General features: G+C 31.3%; 2 non-coding genes across 2 annotated transcripts; both read left to right on the forward strand.

Moving 5' to 3' along the window:
• Window positions 1-593: 593 nt before the first annotated feature.
• TRNAG-GCC (transfer RNA glycine (anticodon GCC)) lies at window positions 594-664 on the forward strand. Its single transcript has one exon. It is a non-coding gene; the product is annotated as a tRNA-Gly (tRNA).
• Window positions 665-5,145: 4,481 nt separating this feature from the next.
• TRNAG-GCC (transfer RNA glycine (anticodon GCC)) lies at window positions 5,146-5,216 on the forward strand. Its single transcript has one exon. It is a non-coding gene; the product is annotated as a tRNA-Gly (tRNA).
• Window positions 5,217-14,307: the final 9,091 nt, after the last annotated feature.

Genomic DNA, 14,307 nt, shown 5'->3' on the forward strand with positions numbered 1-14,307 from the left:
GAGTTGCAAATGAATTTTTTTCAGAACAACTATAAATCAATGTATTTTAGCAAGTATCATGTAAACTACTACTGCTTTGAAGATAAACGTCAAACACTACTGTATAGAACATTAAACTAGTTTTAATTTGAGTTCTAATAGACATCTGTATGTCTAATGGTTCCTGAGATATAGATTTCCCACTATAATGTTGTTGTTTTTTTTTACATTTTGAAATAACCACTCATAAATTTAGAATATTGATTATACGTAGTTTTTATTAAAATAATAGAATATTGAAGTGAACTAACCGACTTTTCTCTCTTGGACTTCATATCAAATAAACCCGTTTACAATTATGGCAAATGTTGCATAGATATAAAAAAAAAAATGTAGTTATAAAAGAAATCACCGTCAATGTTTATAAACCATATCACACGTTTCTTACATAACTTAATACATTTAGGGTTATTATTATAAGTTATAACATATTCCAATTTCACCAAATATTTGTAAACGAGAGTTCGAAATTAAGCGCATTCATTGCTTTCACAATCTTCTCAGACAGCCAGATTTTACAAAATAATAATTAGAAGAGAAAGCATGAAGATACAGCATCGGTGGTTCAGTGGTAGAATGCTCGCCTGCCACGCGGGCGGCCCGGGTTCGATTCCCGGCCGATGCAGAATTATTTTAGTGAAATTTAGTCTATTTTCTGGCTACAATGTTACTGATGATTATGTTACTGTTTTAAAATTTGATATTTCACTATTTTTATTCTTTCATTTCAGAATTTTTGACGACCATCTCACTATAATTTTTTCTTCTGGTTTGGTTTGTGAATAAGGTTTGATTTTCCATATATATATTTTTTGCTCATTATTCGATGAGTGACATGGAATATGTGTTCAATTATGAATAGTTAATTGTCTTAGTGAACATGTACGAAAGATTAAACAACATTAAATTTTACATCGAACGATTATTAGTTCAGAAAAGGGGTGTAGTCATATATCACCTTCTCTAGTTAGACCTAGACTTCATAGCACTTGAGATCAGCTTTTGGAGCCGAAAGGACAACCGAAGCCGACCATACGACCAAATTGTTAATTTATGGTAATTATTCAACATAAAATTTAATGTTAGAAGAAGATAGTCCGGGTGGTGGTCAATAAAGGTACCAAAATTGTAAAAGAAAACTGATTATTTGTTTGCCTCACTTTGTAGGGCTTCTTCTGGGTTGAATGTTTTGTATGTTGGTTAACAATAAGTAGTTTTACTATTTTGATTCCTTTATTAACCGCCAACCGGACTATCTTCCTCCAATCTTCTTCCAATAAAATTTAGTGTTGTTTAATTTGTAGTAACTTTTTCTGTAATATGCACCATTTACACGTTTGCCAAACAATGGAACATCTGGATAGGTTATTTGGATTGGCTAGTAAAATTTGGTCTGAATTTGGGGTGGAGACGTTGGGTATAGGTTTTTGGGCACAGATCAAAGGATACTTGTGCTGTATTCACTCGGTTCAGTTCTGTTAGCATTGTTTAAGAACTGCAAAACAAATAAATATTAGTTATCTGTGTTTTAGTTAATTCAAGAATTTCCCCAACCTTCGGATTCAATAATTAACTTTAATTTAAGATTGTATATTTTAAATGGTACGGATAGATTCGGTGTAAATCCATTTTTCAAATGTTACTAATTAACTTTAGGGATTTATTTTTTATTTAATATAAGACCTAATATACACTTATAAAGACATTATATGTCCAGGTAATTAAATTAACAAGTTTATAATAACAATTCTTCAACGAAAGTTGAATTTATAGGTTATGTAGTACTACGTCTAAGAATTTTTATCATCTATAATCTACTTTGCTTATATTTACGTTTCGTTCATTCAGCCTATCTTTAGTTTCTTCATTTTTATAATAAAAATAGGATGGTAGCAGAAAAAAAATCAAATGAACTAAACAAGCGCGTAGATATCAACGTTTGTCGCATCCTTTGTTTACCAAGCATACATAACAAGTTATGGATCTGCGGCGTGGTACACGTAACCATATAGTAACCACCACAACATTGGATAGTTCTTCATCTCTTCAACTAGCTAACCCTCACCAAAACCTTTAAATAATAATTTAAAATTCTATAATATTTTACAAGAAGATTTTCTAAGAAACTGTGTTTATTGAAATATCTTTTACATATGATGAAAAACATTTCAACCAGGTACAAATATCTTTTTATGGTGGCTTGAGCAGTAACAAAATTTTACAAACTATATATTATTTTTTCTCCCCCTACGATAACCACTTCCTGACAATAATCTACTATTTATTTAATATTTAATTTTCCATTTTATGTACATTAGGAAGAATCATTTAATTATGGGGCAAATATTTTGAAATTCGAACAACGTCCAGCCCAGAACTCGGCCAGCGTATCAAGTTGCATTTGGCCTTAACATTTGAATCCCTAGAGAAATTTAGTGACTTAAAACCTGTTGAGGATTATAATACGGAAAGAATACTTCATTTATTATCGAAAATTATTTTATTTATTTATTGTTAGATGTTTTAGGCCTGTTAGAATGCGTCGAGTGTGGTAAGAAATAATTTTTAAAATTATTCGCAGACGCATTCTTTATCGGCTGTATTTTATAAATCGGGTTCCTGTACTCAAAAGACGCCGGTGCAAAGATAAGAGACGTCCGGCAGGTGTTGAAGTGGCTGATGTAAGTCCTAGGAACCGCAGGTAAGGCGGAACAGCCTCCCTGCACTCTCACTCGCAACATTCCTCTTAGATTTCGGGGAGCAGGTTGCATCAGCCGATTTCACACCAACCTAGTTCATAGCTACCTTCCATTATTACTTGGATGCGAGTAATAAATACAATGGTCCAAATAAATTTAATTTTCAAAGTTGTAAGACGGGAGGAGAAAAATTTGCTGATTTGTTTGGAGAACAAAATTTCGCTTTCTCCTTTAAACAAATGATTTAACGAGCGAATGTTGTGGTTTGCAAATGAAAATCACATACTGAACACCATATAGTCGCCATTGAAAAAAAAAAAAAAGACAAATATTTCTCAACGTCCATAACATCTTAACGGTCTCCCCTATATCCCTTTCATTCCAACAAAGAAGCATTAGGTTTCTATAAGCCTAAATATCAACTCTATTAGATCATTTTATATAAAACGTCCGTTTATATAATTTTAGAAATTCAAATTGAGATCACTGGAATTTTGTTATATACTACATATAGGAAGATAGTCCGGGTGGCGGTCACTAAAGATATCAAAATATTACAAGAAAACCATTAATTGTTAGCAAACGTTTCTCCCCACTTTGCAGGGCTTATCAGATTGAAAGAGAGATGACGTTTGTCGTCATCTTCAGTTATCTCTCTTTCAATCCGAGAGCCCCCTCTCAACCACCGTTGGTTAACAATAAAAAGTTTTATTTTACTATTTTGGTACCTTTATCGTGGTGGTTGATCGGACTACCTCCCTACAATGTACTTCATATGGTCAACTATCGTCTTCCAATACTACGTGTATGTTTTCAGATTATAATGAGCAGTTTTCAATCTCCTCAATTTTGATAATATTTACTATCATTCCAATTGATTTTATGATTTTCGAGTAATTTTTTTTTTTTTTTAGTTAGAACTTGAACGCTAAGTAGCCGAAGCTGGGAGAAACATTACCACGGCGTTCGGGGAAGGTTTGTAACGAACTGACCATTCGCCGCCGGTTTGAAATTATTTAAATTTTTTAAATATAGTTTATAACTATTGATCATGATTTCTTTTATAATTCAAATTTCGGTACGTTTTCAAATAGTCTAAGAGCACAAGAGGAGAAAAAAGTCTGTTAATCCACCTCAATGTTTTATTATTTTAATGAAAACTATAAAAAATTGCAAGTCAAAATTGATGAGTCTGGCAAATATAGTAGGTGGAATAAAAAATGGCGGCTGTTTCAAAACGAAAAATTTATCCATCAAAGTTCCTTATCTTTAAAACTACCAACAACACTAGAAAATTTAATAGAACATTATTCAAATTAGAGTAAATTTACTAAAATATGAGCCTTAACAGAGTTGTTTGCGTTCAATAGTTCCAAAGATACAGTTTATTTAGATGCAACATTTCATATAAAATGTACTGGAAAAATCGGTGCATTTACTGTGGGAGATCTATGTCTCAGGACATATATATAGATACAAATATCTATTTGTACTCAAATTAAAGCTGAAGTTTGATGTGCTTTGAAGTGTTTTATAACGTTTATCTTCATATGGGTAGAAGTTTGTATGGTGTGAATTTTGCATATAAAATTTTGTCCTAACAACTAAATATCAATTTATTTTATCAAATATTATGAAAACTAATACACCGATGAAGATAAACCTCATAAATTTTATATTACATTAAACTAGCCATAATTTGAGTGTTAATAGACATCTGTACGTCTCATGGTTCCTGAGATATAGATTTCTCAAAATAAATTCACTAACTACTATTTTTCAGCGTATTTTTTATGAAATGTTGCTTTTAAAAAAAGCTTCATCTCGGGAACTATTGAAGGTAAACAGTTCTGTTAGAGCTAATATTCTAGTAAATTTACTCTACTTTAAATGGTGTCCTATTAGGTTTTCTAGTGTTGTAAGTTGTTTCAAAGATAAGGAGCTTAGAATGAAATATTAATTTTTTTTTTATCATTTTGAAGTAGCACTAATTTTATATTCCAACTACCTACTTCGCAGATTCATCAATTTTTACTAGTAATTATACATAATTTTCATTTAAGTTATAAAAAACTGGGTAAAAACTAATTTTTTTTCTCCTTTTAGGCTCTTGGTCTATATGGACTTCATAGGAAATAAAATCCTCTACAATAATTACAAATCTTGTATAAATATACCATCATTGTTATTATAGTAGAAATCGTCGTCAATTGTTATAAACTATATTATTAGTGTATTAAATATAATTTAATACATTCAGGGTTAGTATTATGTGTTATTAACATATTCTTTACCAATTCGTCAAAAATATAGAAATATTACGGAATATTGAGGACACGTTGTTTTCATCTTCTCGGACAGCCAGATCTTAGGTACTAATAATGAGAAGTGAACGGGAAAAGGCGTAGCATCGGTGGTTCAGTGGTAGAATGCTCGCCTGCCACGCGGGCGGCCCGGGTTCGATTCCCGGCCGATGCATAATTTTTTTAGTGAAATTTAATATATTTTCTGACTTCAATGTTACTAATAATTATCTTACGGTTTTAACATGTAATATTTAACTATTTTTATTCTTTAATTGAATGATTTTTTACTATAACTTTTTTTTTTTTGTTTGGTGAATAAAGTTTGATTTCCGACGTATACAAATATATTTTTGCTCATTATTCGATGTATGACTTGGAATATGTGTTTATTAACCTATAGTTACTAATCCTAGCAACAGATTTTCAGACTTCAATGTTACTGATAATTATCTTACTGTTTTTACATGTGATTTACTATTTATATGATATTTTACTATTTTTTATTATATTTTCTATTTAGTATATTTTGTACTATATTTAATGTTTTCTTGAAGCTTCATTCAGTCTATTAGTGACTTAGTGATTTCGGTAACGCTGTATCATCGGCAAAGAGTAACCTGTCCTTTCACTTTACTGTTGACACATGAAGAAGATTTTCTTTTTATTACTTAGAAATTTAGTAGTCTCCGACAAAAAGAATGATAAAAAATGTTGATAAGGTGGACAGTAGACATAGGAACAGAAGAAGAGACAGAGAACCCTTTGCATAAGAAGAGGGTCAGAGCGGCTATAAGAGTTGCTTCAGAGGACGGCCGGGAGCTAAATATAAGGAACGGTTCTTCTCCGACACTTGACTGCGGTCACGTAGACCTCCGTACCGGGAACAGGGGAAAATAGTCCGCTCCACTCTTCTCAATTATACTTCAAGGATTCAGGGGAAATTCCCAGCTGACGCAGAGTATAATTTTCTAATAGTTCGTTATTGCTGATATTTCAAATACTGACAATTAACCCCCTTACAATCAAAAGCACGCAGATTGACGATGAAGAGTTGTTAGGAGAAAGCAATCATAGGGGTATAATAAACTAAGAGAAAATTAGAACAATATAGATAAAAAGTAGTACGTAAAAATATGACAAGTAATAACAATAATGAGTCGACAATCTTCTTCCAACATGTTAAATAATATTTTTGTGATAATTTAATAATAGTAAAATTCAAAAATTTTGAATAATATAATTTATTACTAAATGTTATTGTGAATAATACAGGTAAATTAAAACTTTAAATGTTGCAAATTTATTAGTAAACAAATATGTTTTCCCTTATTAGTTCTGTTTTATTTTGACTGTGTTTAATTGGCATGGGTATAATTGCTTGCAAAGTATTATATATAAATGTGAGGCTGTGAAACTTAAATTAAGGTATTCAAATTATAATTAATAATTATTTTTAAACTGCTAATAATAAGTTTTAATTAAAGTTCTTATTATATTAACCTGTCTTTGACGATGGTCAGATCGGCCGAAACGTTGAACATGTAATATGATTTAGTAAAGAGGTTTAAGACTATTTGGATATCTTTTGTTATTATCAATAAAAAAATAAAAATAATACTTAGATTGGTTTTTAAAAAACTTAAATTTAACAAGCCGAGCTGCCATGTTTAACATTCGATTCACTGTATACTATTGATATTAATAATGAATATGAACAATAGCGAGTTATGGGATTATGTGAAAGGTAACTAACCCTTGATCAAAATTATTTATTAATTTCTATATTTGCAGAGAGCTGAGACTGACTGAGCCTCGCGTATTGACCATACGTGTCCTGTCATACATTAGACGATTCCTCAGAATACATTTGTCATAATAACATGCGCATGTTTTCCACCCACGTTCTTTACGGTCAGTGCACTAGTGGCAATTGGACCGGTCAGAATCAGAGTTAAAAATATAAAGACAATTCAAAATGTAGAACTTATAATACAATATCCTCTTTCTTTTTATTTTAATAATAAATGAGGGCTTAGCAAGTCCAAAGGTTCGATGCCGATACCACCAATTGCTCTTTATCATCTGTTCAGTTACGCACCTTCAAACCAAAATCTACAAAATCAGTCTTAATTTAATGTGAACATTTATTAATTCATTCCACTAAGTACTTCATTACAAGACTAAATCTGTCTTAATTTTTGATGATTTTTTCCCTAATGAAATTATTTCCTGATATGGTCAGAGAAACGTGTAGCGTTGAGTGGTGGAAAAATAAGACAGGAAATTTAGTTGATATCCATATCTTTTCAACTAAACATGTGCAATACATGATTAATTGGTGGTAATATTGATAAAGAATTTTAAAATTAAGATTCGTTAATTATTATTGAAAAAATTGTAACTTAAAAACAAGTACAGCAGTCCAGATTCAACCTTACTATGGAAAGGATTTATTGGGTCCTTTTCCTTATTTATAAACTGTAACTATACTGATACATTGTCTCACTAAATAATTGCTTGTTTTCACCTATATAAAAAGCTTGGAAATTCGAACGTGCAATTTATTTTTGTAAAGTACGTGTACTGTTGTGTACGGTGGACCTACTAACACCTTCAGATAAGTGTCCCTCAGATTATTTCTGACCAATTTTTGTTAGTTAACAACATAGTTAAAATAATGAATTCACTCCAAATTAGAAAAGTAACAAATATTAAAAAGAGAAAAAAAAAATGTAATATGCACTTTAATGATCTTTTTCATTCCCAAAATCATGAATTAAGTATTATTAATTACAAAATCAGTATTATTATTACAAAATCATTAATTAAGTACGTCAGTTTCAGTGATAAACTGCGAAATCTTTCTTCAAGCAATTGTACTTCTAAGTTAATATAGAGGTAACGAAAAATAACGATCTGGCCAGTTAATTTTCCTTATCTTAATTTTAAAAGAAAATCCTATTTTTTTTTCTTCATCTAAACCTAACTATTTCAACAGATTTTTTTATGAACCTAACTCATTCTCTAGGACTCTACGAGGAGGAGGTTAGGGAGGAGGTGCTGGTATGTGCCAAGGAGTTATTGTAAAAATAAACCCTCCTCGGTGCCAAGGAATAGACAAAAATACTCGAGAAATATGACATTGTGCTATTTAATAGAAAACTAGGTGCCCGAACGACATTTTATTGAAATGGTATCATATAATCTATATCGATAACTCACGTCAGAAAAAGAAAAAAAACTAAAATAAAAAATTTTGATTATTATTGGATTTTAATACCAGTGACGCGGTGGAGAAGGAAGTGCCGGTATCTTCCTCTTGGAGGAGTCCACTTTCCTCCACAAAATAGGGGGAGGGAAAACTGTGTCGGAGTTCCAATGAAAATGAATGTAAATATTTTAAATAGGACTGATTGCGTTTATTTCTTAATGTTTATCATTTAATTTATATATTTGTAAAGATAGTGTGAATGAGCTCTATGATCTTTATTACTATTGGCTATAAATATATAATAAAAGACAAAATGTAATATTCTACAATATAAAAAATTGATAATTTGGCAGATCTATATCTTTTTTAATTTGTTCAAACCGTGAAGGAATTCTGTTTTCTTCAACCACGTACATATTTTGAGCAAATATCTGATATGAAATAATCATAGAATTGCAGTTTTGGCAAAGTCGTCACATTTGTACTGAATAAAAATGGCGTTAAAATCTACCAAATGGTACAAATCAAATTCAGATAGATGACTAGGAATTTGAGATGTAACAAGAGGGTAAAAAAATCATTATATTGGTAAATCCTGAACTTCAATTCGAGTTCGGCTGAATTATAAATTTTTTCTCCAGTACTTGAGCACGCCCATCCTTTATTAAGTTATTGTAAAGTGGGTTTTTGGATATTCTATGGATAAGGAGAAAACCCTGGCCGTGAGCATTGTCGTATACTGGACTGAACAATTATGGCATTTTTAGAACTATAGCAAAAAAACAAAAACAAATGATTACAAGATTAGAAGATGAAAAATATGAATGAAAACAATCCTAAACTATGTGTTACCAATAGTGCAGCATACACCGGAGTCACTACAGAGGCCGAGAGCATCTTCCTGGAAGGACGGAACTGGACATCCTCAGAACAACGGAGTATCTTTGAGTTGTTCTTCCTTCCCAAGAAGCGAGGATCCAAGAGTTGTACGACCTCAGGGAATCGCACTCAGTTCGCTGTGGTATGAAATATTAATACTTCTATTCGTCCTGTGTCACCAGCTATAGTATCACCCATTTTTCGAATATCTCTACGTTCATTATTTGTTGATTTAAAAAAAAAAATCAGGTGAAGTTCAAAAAAATCTAAATGACACGCGCATCATACATCTTTCACTTATCATCTTACATTCGTCCCCAAGTTTTGTGTTTTGTAGTTATCGATTTTCGAAAAAAAAAGTCTAAGGAATTGGAAAATTAATACAAAAATGGTATTATTTTGTTGCTATAAAAATAACTAGTTTAGGAATTCTACAAGTCGGAACAACGAATATATATTTTGTTCCAGCCAAGAATACAACACATTAACAAAAAATATCGAAGCCGCAATACAATCGAGAAATTTCGTAACTATGAATAAATATTAGTCAAAATTGAAGATTCTTCACACCATTATATGTATCTTTAAAATCCCAATTTGTTAACTTCAACTGGGATGTTACTATAAATTTTAGTAACGTTGTATCACAAGTTTTGAACTAAGTTATCAAAGTTCCCAACTTTTGGGGTTTTAAATTAATTGGGGGAGGGGAAGGAAGACAAAACAGTAATCTAAAATAGCTTTTTACACTAGTCTATAAATACTGTAAGACCCAGTGGATGCTGTTTATTTTCAATAATGAAAATTGACCTATTAGCTGAATTTACATTTTTAATAATGCTACTAATACGTCACAAATAATGAAAAGTAAAAAATTATAAAACTAATTCTTATTACTTCAATTTAAAATGAATTACTTTTTCAGATAAGTAAATGTTATGGAGGACATGACGGGCTGAGCGCAGAGGATAGGTGAAGGTCAATACAGCCATCAGGAGCACACACTGCACTTTCTTCATCTACTTTCTAGTTTCGTCATCTAGTGACAGTAATTAATAGAAGGTCGTGAAAGTGAACAGTAACTATGGCCTGGATATAAGCTTGAATTTAAGGATGACCCGCTTTGAAAACTATAAAATGTTGTGAGTCTACGAAATTTTTATCTTTTTTTACCCAAGCTATTTTGTAAGCTTAGGTTAATTAGTTATATTAGATCAAATATAAATTAGTTATATTGAAAACAAAAAACCTAGCTTGGATCTGTTTACACTAAACCATTTATATTAGCAACACATCTCTAAATTTTATTTATTTATTGAAATGTATAACTATAATAATTAAAATATATAACCTACAAGAGTGAATTATAGGGCAACGATACGGACATATGGAGAATTTGTCCATGGGTAGAGCTCTAATAATATTTCTAGAGTAGGATTCGAGGTAATTTTTTTCAGATGCTTAGAAGGATTATCAGGAATTGAAGATGAAGCAGAGATAGAAACATGTGGATTTGGGAGTTCATGATGGAAGGATTGATATCTGATTCTTGCCAAATCGGCAGCCAATGGAACTTTGAGCCATTGGTGGATAACTTGATTTGTACCCAATTAACGAGCAACGAGGATCTTACCATGAATTTTCGATTGTATGGATTGGATACGTGAGGAATTCGATGGTTTTAATGGAGCCCCAAAGCTCAACACCGTATGTCCAAAAAGGCCTTAAATAGCCATGTAAACTTTTTTTATAATTAGTAGGAAGTGTTAACAGTTTTTCTAGTAATTGTTGTAATTATTAGACTCGATGAGCAGTTCTCGGTCTTTTCAGTCTTAAATGAGGATTTCAATTTAATTCTTTGTTCAGATGTTGTCTTAGGAATAGGATCTGATGGACAGAGATAAGTGGAGTATTACTAAAGGATATCACAGGATAGTCCATAAGGTTAACGACAAAAAAAATAAAATGGTCTGATAGGTTATATTTAACTCCTCTAATTTCAACACCATTATATACAAATACGGGAATGTTTGGGCTAAAATTGATGGGTAATTAATAGCACACCGGTTTCAGGTTTCCAATAACTAGAACAAATAAGTCCGTTCAAAGTATAAAGTTAAGAATCAATTTGTTATTCATCAGGCTGATACCACATTTGCCAAGTATGTGAACACTCACAGGTCTACTAATGGAACTTTTTCGACAATTTGTTGTGCACTCATAAACCTATCGCTATGGTATATGGTAAAATATGGTTATTCAAATGAAAAAAAAAAATAAAGCTGTTCTAAAGATTGTAAGACATTAAACTGGTGTCCCATGAATATATTTAGTTGTTTATAAATCTGCACAAATAAATTGTTTATAAACAAATAAAAAAAAAAGACAATTTATTTGTGCCAACGTTTCGACCTAAATTTCAGGTCTTCATCGGGGAGCCCAGGCAGAGGTTCTGACTAAACTCAGTTTAGTGACCGCACCTCCCAACCATCTCCAACAAGTATATAAATTTTGTTTAGCTCTCCCCCCTCTTCCCTACCAGAGCTACTTTTGTACAAAATGTTATTTTTCTGGTTTTAATTCGTCTGGGTAAGAAAAATATTTTTACACCAGATGAATGACATGCCAGATGCATTTTATTTAATACAAAAAGAGTACGGTTGGGAAGGCAATTGCGTGTTTTAAATTAAATAAAAACATTTTACATATGGTAATCATCAATATTTCTACTTGTTTTTGGAAAATTACGACACGAAAATCCTCAATAAAAAGAGAATATTTGAAAAGTAACTGTTTGAAAGAAAAATATAGATCTTGAGAATGGAGAATGACTCAAACTTGTCATTCATTTTGATGCTTGAAATTTTGATCGGGTAATTGTGCAAAAACCGAAGAGTCCTTCGTCTTCATACGCTCGAAATAGAGAAAAACAATTTGAAGTAGAAAAAATCATTTTACTCCCAAAAAGGTCAATTTTTTTTAAGATCCAATCCATAAAATTTTACAGTTTGATGATGATAAGTTCAAAGTGAAGTAATATTGAACTATAAGAAGCAAACAGTGACTGCTATGCTTTTAGGAGTACCATTATGCTCTGATTTGCAGTTATGAATATACGTCATTTACATCACATGCATACTGAATAACAAACCTTTGGGAATCAAAATGCCTAGCAATTATTTCCTTCCATATCGTGTGAAGCAAGATATTGCAATGATGCAATCCATTTGCTGTTTTAATTACTCCACTTCTTCCTGCAGTCTTCCAAGAAGCCCTTGACCGGACTAACAAGGTCCCGAGGAGTTGTGCAACAGCGGGTGTCACAGACATCGTGCCTCTCCCAGAGATCACAGTCTAGAGCACGCCATACATCAAAAGCATACATTAGAGCACACATGTTCGCTTCCAGGAACTGCGTCTGGTCGCAATTAGATCAAATAGGACAGATGCAAGGAATATGACTTGCACATTTTCTAACGAATATGAAAATTCATACTTTGGAAATAAAAAGGTTTTTAAGTAATTATGGAAGTTTGTTATTGACATTTTCTCCCTATGCTAACACATACTACATAACTTCGTAAACATTTTAACTATTACTGCATAGATTCGTCAACATTTCAATATACTACATAGATTCCTAGTAAGGAACTAGGTCTTGAAATGAATACGGATAAAACAAAATAAATAGTTAGCAGTGGATACCCGAGTGATTTCGGTGATACAGATGATGAACACGTACATAGGTTTAAGTATTTAGGTTCTACGGTAACTAGAAAAAACGACATTGATAAGGAAATAAAAGTGAGATCAAAAGCTTGTTATTTTTTTAATTTTTAAAATTGCATAGCTCACGCCTTCTGTTCAGAAACTTTAAAGTTAATATTTACAAAATTATTATCCTTTCCATTGTTTACGGATGCGAAATGTGGCTTCTTAGACTAAGGGAAGAACAGCGCCTTAAGGTTTTTTAAAATAAATTATTACGTAAAATATTTGGGCCGAAAAAGGATGATTAACCGAATAATTTAAAACGCTGATATAAGGAAACGGCACCTAGTATAATATAAATCAGGTTAAAGCATTGTGCCGAATATGACGGCCTTGTAAGGTTGTGGAAACATAAAAAACAATAAAATATATAATAAAAATAATATCTTACTATATACAATAACATAATACGATATCTAACATGGTATCTAATATAAAGAATATAAAAAAGGAAAGGAGTAATAAAACTGAAGAGCAACTAAAGGATACAATAAAAGCAAATTATATATGAATAAGCTATAAATAAGGATCTAAGTATATCTAAATAATATAAATAACTAAACACACATATACACATACCCACCCATATGTATAATTAATTTTAATTGTAGTATAACGTATAGAGGTCATTAAGTGAAATTAATAAGAACCACAGGCAGGTATGGTCAATTTGCTGAATATAAATCATTCATTGAAATTCATAGAAGTAAGAAATCACTGAGTCAAATATTTCTTTTTTTATATAAGAAGATGGTCAGCGTTGCGGTCAAAAAAAGAACTATTTGTTGTCAAATATTATAACTATTTTAATTTCCGACGTTTCGCCCCACTTTGCAGGGCTTCATCAGGGCTAAAAAGATAATAAAAAAAACTGAGAATATTACAACAATAAGAAATTACATATAAATAAAAAGAAGGAAGACATAAAATAGTATCAATATAAAATAAACTTGAATAAACAATGATAATAAATATAAACGTTGGACATTAAAATAGTTATATAGTTATAAACTATTTGTTCTTTTTTTGACCGCAATCCTGACCATCTTCTTACATATTAATTTTTACGGTCAACTATATATACAATATATTTCTTTTTTTAGTTTCTTTACTGATTGATATATTTATTACCTCTTTTGGTAAACGACTGAACAGACATGGTACCATATAGTTTCCCAAATCTATTGTTATATGGCGTTTCGATAAATTTAGTTCTTTTTTCTAACATTTTTTTAAATTATAGTTTTCTATTTTAAATAAATTATTTTCCTCCAGGTATTTCCTCCTTGGTCCCATCCTCTTCACCGTCTATACTGCTGATATTCCAACCAATCCTAACACTATCCTCACCACGTATGCCGATGACACATGTGTGCTCGCTGTTAATAATAACCCATTAATT

The sequence above is a fragment of the Halyomorpha halys genome, unplaced genomic scaffold (assembly GCF_000696795.3).
Source record: "Halyomorpha halys isolate HHAL.00 unplaced genomic scaffold, Hhal_1.1 Scaffold1181.1, whole genome shotgun sequence".
NCBI lineage: Eukaryota > Metazoa > Arthropoda > Insecta > Hemiptera > Pentatomidae > Halyomorpha > Halyomorpha halys.